The following is a 7,053-nucleotide window of genomic DNA, read 5'->3' as shown; positions in this document are numbered from 1 at the left end:
GACATGACCTCGGTTGTGGTCGGGCTAGACGGTGGCCCGAGTTGACAACTGCGACGGGGTCACCTCGGTTGTCAACATGTGGCTAGGTACCGAGGTGGCTACGGTACGAGTACTACGATTCTCTAGTGAAGAAAGGCCTCGTCATACACGAGCCGGAGTGACTATCCTCATTGCTCAATATTGATGATACACGTTTTTTGTAGCTTGTCTTGCGCATAATTTGTCGAGATCTCAAAGGGCCTTGGTCCAGAGGAACTTGGGCTGGAGATGCCTGAGGAACATGTCTTCTAGGTTCTGTTAACTCTTTGACAATGATTACGAGCAAACAAAATTCAAATATAAGCAATGAAGCAAAGACACTACTTCCAAAGTAGTCACCAGCCAAATGACAGGTGAGGTCCAATAAAACCTCATTAAGGTGATAGAAAGTGCTAGGGTTTGGTAGGAATCTTGCTAGACATATAGATAAAATTGAAAAAATAGCTACTGTGCCAATAGTCCATGGATCAACAAATAGTAGATTTTGAATTTCCTGCCTACCTTCAAAGTGGAGGTCAAACATTTGATTAAAATCATGCATGAGGAGAGTGATTGTGCGTGGAGTAGGAAGATTACCAGTCAAAAAAGGTTTTGTATCCACGCGAATAGACATATAAAAAACTATGGTAGAGAGCGAGACGCTCAAAATTCTCACTAAGATTCTTGCAAAGGCATTCTCGAGTCCTCTCTGGAATCTATTAAGTCAGTAGGCTGTGAATAACAGAACGGAAAAAAGAGCAGAGATACATGCAGTGACAACCATTACAATACCAGTCACCATGTTGTGGTGAAGGCACCGGTACAAGTTAGTGGGGTGAACTTTGGTATTACGGCTTGATGGACGTGATTTTGAAAGCCAACGAGGAGGAGCGGAGGGTAAGTTATTTGCGATGGGAGGCACAAAAGTTTGGACGAACCTACTCCTTGTGAGGAGAAAGAAATCCAGAAAAGTAAGAAGCATATCAATGACCATGTAAAAACGCCTCTGTCTGGGTTCAATCTGATATCGTTCTTGTTGTTGTGGGAATTGTTGATACTGTTGTTCTTTATTAGACCCTCGAGATTGATGTGCTGGGTCCATCATGCAAAGATTTGGTGATGAAGTTAAAAGAAATGAAATGGGTGATGAAGGTAAAGAAATGAAAAGGAAAAGAAGGGAGAGATTCTGAAATGAAATGGGGAGATGAACGAAATGAAAAAGTGAATTTTAGTGATGGGAAGCGAAGTAGGCTAATTATATGTAGTAGGCTCCATTTGGAACCTGAGGTTTTTGAGAGTTTGTCTAAAATTTTACTGTAGATCACTGTAGAAGTTGTAAAAAAACTTTTATAAGATAGAAAAACTTTTTTCCTTTTCATTTTCAACAGATTTCTTTTTATTTTTTCTTACTTTTTCTTTTTTCTTTTCCTCCCTCCCTCTCCCTTCCCCCTTCCCCTTCATAGTCCATCCCATGTTCCCTCTCCCGAAACTGCCAATGAAACAGCAAGCAGAGAACTTTTCCTTTTTTTTTTTGTATTTTTTCCAAGGTGGATATGCTCCTAGGTTCTAATCTCCAGAATCATTTTCGAGCAGTAACCTTGAGAAATACTAGAAAAACCCGACAGATGACTGGGTTGGGTATACAATGTAACCGAAAAGCTGAGATGAAGGCATGAATGTGATCTTCAGGATCACCTCGGCCATTGTAAGGAGGTATTGAAGAGAGTTTGAAGTTTGGGGGAAGCCTTTCTTCATTAATATCGTCTATGAAAGGCGCAGCATTCATGTAATCCACTCTTGGCCTTCCTAAATGCCGGGGTTCTTCCTCAGCTCGCTTCCCCAGCAAATCTCGCAAGAATGCCTTGGTCATGGAAGCAATCCTGGAAGCAGCCTTAGAAGAGACTCACTTCGAGGTGTTCCTGATGGAGTGCCTTCTCTCAGATTCCTCATCGGATGGGCTTTCAGGGGACCCATCTCATTGCCTTTTTGAGAACTCGGCCTTTTGTTTGTCTTGGCTCTTAAAATATCTATCTAACTCCTCGAAAATGTTAGGGTTCTCACTTACAAACTCAGCCATATGGGCCATGGCTTCTTCGTTTGCAGGTGGTGGTTGAGTGATTGATAAGACTCGTGCCAAATTATTTTCTAGATATGATTGAAATATTAGTGACTACTAATTATTGGATTGAATAAAAAAATGAAATAGTGTTTGTAAATATTCTTATTCTATTGTTCATTTGCTATCGGTCTTGAGTTAAATGACTTTTATCTCATTCACTATTTCAGTGTTGGATTGTGAGACATCTACTAACATTGAGATTTAAATAAAAAAAAAGAGGTACAAAATTATATTTTTAATAAGATTAAATATTTATATATGTTATGGTTGTTTTATTTTTTAAAAACTAATCCTAGTTGTCATTATAATTGGTACAAATTTTTCAAGAATAGGGGAAAAGGCAAATGCAAACAAATAAAATATTGGATATGGATGCATTTGAATCTTTGAAAATATATAGAGTAGTCAATAATAATTCTTCCTTTGAGTTCACAATATTGCATTCAACTTGTTGAATGTTAATTTTATTATTTGAAAACAAAAATTGAATGGTATTTATATTATTTATTAACTCTATATATTTTTAAAAAATTTTACTTTAGTATGTTCAAAAAATATTCATAAATGTCTATTAGATACCTAAATTCATAAGAGTCTGGATATGGACTTATTTTTTTAGACGATACAAATTTAGGTATGAATCTAACTAAATTAAATGGACGTGAATCTGGATCAAATGGATCCAAATCAAACCCAATTCATTGACATGTCTAAGAGTGTGTATAGTTTCGGGGTTAGGGTTTGAAGAGCCACTTAACTGAAGATTGGGTTATAATTACTGGTCCTCCCTCGCGCAACGTTGGGTAAGTCGTCATCAGCAAGCAAAGAAAATGGCGTCGGCCATGTTTGAGACGACAACTGATAGTAGAGTTGAAGGACTCAGTTTTCATAGGGTGCGGCTATGGCTTTTGGCGAGTCTTCATAGCGATGCTATTGAATTGTGGGACTACGGAATTCACGCAATCATCCACCGCTACGGCTGCGGCCAACACCGTGGTCCCATCCGCGGAATGCATTTTCACAACTCTCGGCCTTTATTCGTCTCCGGAGGTATTTCCGCGAATAATGACTCGGACATTGCACATTCTACTAATTCTGCCGTCAACAGGGGTGCACATCCATGCATATTTTTTTTTCGGGGGAGGGGGGGTGCAAATTGTAAGAGATACACATCCATTCATTAGCAGTAACTTAAAGGAACTTATAATCTCCGATTAACGATATGCACCAGCGGAATTAGAAATCACTGTTCTCATTCTTGAATTTGTGCTACCATTCCTATAATTTTTTTTTTGGAGATTACTTTGCCCCTAATTATTGTTGTGGTAGTTAGCCTCATTTTCCTTATACTAGAAATGTTGGCACTCTAACAGGGGATGATTGTACAATCAAGGTTTGGAGTTATGAGAGTCACAGGTGTTTGTTTTCTCTTCTTGGCCATGTTGGTATCATACGCACTGTCCAATTTCATCATGATCTCTCTTGGATCATTAGTGCTAGTGATGATCGGACAATCAGAATTTGGAACTGGCAGTCAAGAACCTGTATTTCTGTTTTGTCTGGTCACGAAGACTCAGTTACCTCCGCTTTTTTTCATCCCAAGGAGGACCTGCTTCTCTCTGCCTCAATGGATCGAACCCTTCGAATCTGGGATATTGGCTCCTTGAGAGAGAAAGCGGTTATCCCTTCAGGTGACGCTCTGCAGTTGAGTCAAGTGAATGCACATCCCTCGGGTAGATCTGATAGCGGCTTTGTAAAATACATCTTGAAGGGTCATGACCAAGGCGTGAACTGGGCATCTTTTCATCCTACTCTCCCTTTAATTGTCACTGGCGCAAATGATCACAAAGTGAAAATCTGGCGAATGAAAGGTCTGACATCATGATTCTTTTAATTTTTCTCCTGCCATTCCTTTTTTGACTGGTAGTTTCTTTTAACTAGTAACACTCCGGGAAGCATAAACTTACTTGTGTATATATTATAGATAGCACTAGTTTGGGTACAATAGAATTCTTTGAGTGGAACTAAAGTATGTTTTTTAGGGTTTGGTTCAGTGCACTTCTGTGGTTGTATTTACTGATCTTATGATAAATTCCAAGTTCAATATGCGGGGATGTCTCTATTGCTGTTGGATGGTAGTTGACACTGTTTTCCGACACTACGTCTTCTGCTTTAAAAACTCTAATGACTTCTATGCATCACTTGTTTATTCTTGAAAGATTTGGTGCAGTTTTCTCATCATTTTGTGAAGCACATATTTTAGAGTTATCGTTTCTTGGAGTTGGTGCCTTTTGTAAGCTGTTTCCGTCTAGTAAATCAATCTGGCAGAGCTTAGAGGTAAACAGAAGATGTGAACTTCTTCTTAGAAAATTTCCTTTCAGAAAAATGTTTTTGTCAATTTCTTTTGTAGCTTTTGAAACCTAGCTGTGACAATCTGATTTGCTACCCTTCATGTGCTGTTTCCGTCTAGTAAATCAGGCTAGCATAGCTTAGAGGATAAACAGAAGATGCGAACTTCTTGGAAAATTTCCTTTCAAAAAAAATGTTTTTGCGACTCCAGTGTTTCTTTGAGCCAATTTCTTTTGAAACTTGGTTGTAACAATCTGATACTTCCAAATTAAACTATTCTGCCTCACATGCAAAAGATTGGGAGGTCAAAACAATGCACAGGCATGTAAATAATGTATCATGTGTATTGTTCCAGTCGGGCAAGGGGGACTTTATTGTCTCGAGCTCTGAAGATAAGACAGTTCGAGTTTGGGATGCTAAGAAGAACATTGGAATCCGGACTTTCTATAAGGATCATGATAGGTTCTGGATCCTCGCATCTCCTCATGCGATGAATTTGCTGGCTTCTGGTTATGACAGTGGCATCCAAGTGTTCAAGTGGGAGAGGGAATGCCCAGTTTTTTCTGTGAGTGGTGATTTTCTGCTTTACTTCAAAGACCAATTTCTTGATATTTTCAACTATTCAACTGGGAAAAGTGTTCAGTTAATACCAATTCATAGGCCTTCTTCTCAAACCTAGGTCTCTGTTCTCTTTCTTACAGTCATACTGTAAATGCTGCTCTAATCAGTTCTGACATGGATGAGGAATTTTATGAGCTCTATATTTTACCAGCGGGCAGTGATACTAATGACATACCGGAGGCAAACAGAGGCATTGGAAGATCAGCAGTTTTTGTGGCTTAAAATATGTTTGCTGTGCTTGACAAAAGCAGCAACCAAGTCTTTCTCTGGAATCTTGGAAATCAGATTGTCAAGAAGAATGTTCTTCCAATAGCAGCAGATGCAATATTCTATGCTGGCCCTGGAAACTTGTTGTGCAAGGGAGATGAGAGATTATTTATTGTTGACCTCCAACGGTGGATTGTTCTTTGGGACCTTCAACTTCCTTCTGTCAAGTACATTGTATGGTCACATGATATAGAAAACGTTGCCTTGCTCCTAAAGCATAACATAGTTCTTGTTGATAAGAAACTTGTGCCAACTTGCATTCTTCTATAAAGGGCGGAGCTTGGGATGATGATGGTGTTTTTTTGTAGTCATCCCTGACCCACATCAAGTATTGCCTCCCTAATGGGGAGAGTGGAATTATTAAGATCACTAGAATATGTGGAAATACAATATTTTGCTTTGACCAAGAAGGGAGAATTCTTCCAATCATTATTGATCGAACTGAGTATAGTTTCAAGTTGTCATTGCTAAGGAAGAGATATGATCAAGTTATGGGCGTGATTAGGAATTCGGACTTATGTGGGAAAGCAATGATTGCATATTTGCTGCAGCAGGGCTTTCCAGAATTTGCTCTACATTTTGTGAAGGACAAGCGAACTTACTTCAACTTGGCTCTTGAGAGTGGGAACACTGAGATAGCAGTTGATTCTGCTAAAGAGATTGGTAATACGATTAATTGGTCTAAGCTGGGGGAGCAAGCTTTTCATAGAGGTTATACCTGCATTGCAGAATATGCATACATGCGCACGAAGAACTTTGGTAAGTTGTCTTTCCTTTATTTGATAACTGCGAATTTAGGCAAGCTGTCCAAAATGATGAAAATTGCGGAAGTAAAGAATGATCTTATGGCTCAGTTTAGTGATGCCTTGTGCCTGGGTGATGTCGAAGAGCGTGTTAAGATTTTGGCAAGCGCAGGTCATTTGCCTCTTGCATACGTCACGGCATCTGTCCATGGGCTTCATGATGTTGCTCAAAGCCTTGTTGTACGACTGGGGAATAATATTCCTCACTGGAAGAAGAAGAAAGTCTGCTTCTCTGTTGATTCCCCCGAAACCCGTATTATGTGGTGGTGATTGGCCTCTGTTGTCGGTCACGGGAGGGATCTGTGAAGCTGGTCTTAACAATGCCGATTGGGAGTTGGGGCCTCTAGAGCTGCATGATGATCAAGAGGGACTACGCTTTCGTAAATCAAAATCTGCAAATCAAGCTCTATGAACGAATTTTATTTAGTCGAAAAATTGTAACATACCCAGCAGAATCTCACTGACGATAAAAGCAGAACCTTGCCATGCCCTCTTGGACATATTAATGAATACTAACGTGTACTAGTATGAATTAATTGCCAGCAATGAATCAAATGCCTACAGAAAAATAATAATGGGCGCTTATTCTTAATTTAGTGGCATTTAAATAAATTACAACACGTACACGATTTCATAGCAATTTTACAAATGTTTCAATAGTATCTATATCTATATAAATTTGAGAAGGTATTTTTAGAAACAAGCCTTCACAATCCTTCCCACTCTCAACTCTATTTTTATAGCATTTTACATTTAATTTAGTTCGTAAAAAACATCATGAGCACATTACACCCCCACGTTTTTCTCAAACAAGAAGTTAACTCCAACTAAACATTCCCACGTTCCCTCAAACAAGAAGTTAATTCCAACTAACTC

The 7,053-nt window shown here is 39.1% G+C and overlaps 1 pseudogene; it reads left to right on the top strand.

The window, feature by feature from the left end:
- Positions 1–2,721: 2,721 nt before the first annotated feature.
- LOC113711141 (coatomer subunit alpha-1-like) lies at positions 2,722–6,769 on the top strand (annotated as a pseudogene).
- Positions 6,770–7,053: the final 284 nt, after the last annotated feature.

This window comes from Coffea arabica, chromosome 10e, assembly GCF_036785885.1.
Source record: "Coffea arabica cultivar ET-39 chromosome 10e, Coffea Arabica ET-39 HiFi, whole genome shotgun sequence".
NCBI classification, from domain to species: domain Eukaryota; kingdom Viridiplantae; phylum Streptophyta; class Magnoliopsida; order Gentianales; family Rubiaceae; genus Coffea; species Coffea arabica.
This window is presented reverse-complemented; position numbering and strand designations above follow the sequence as displayed.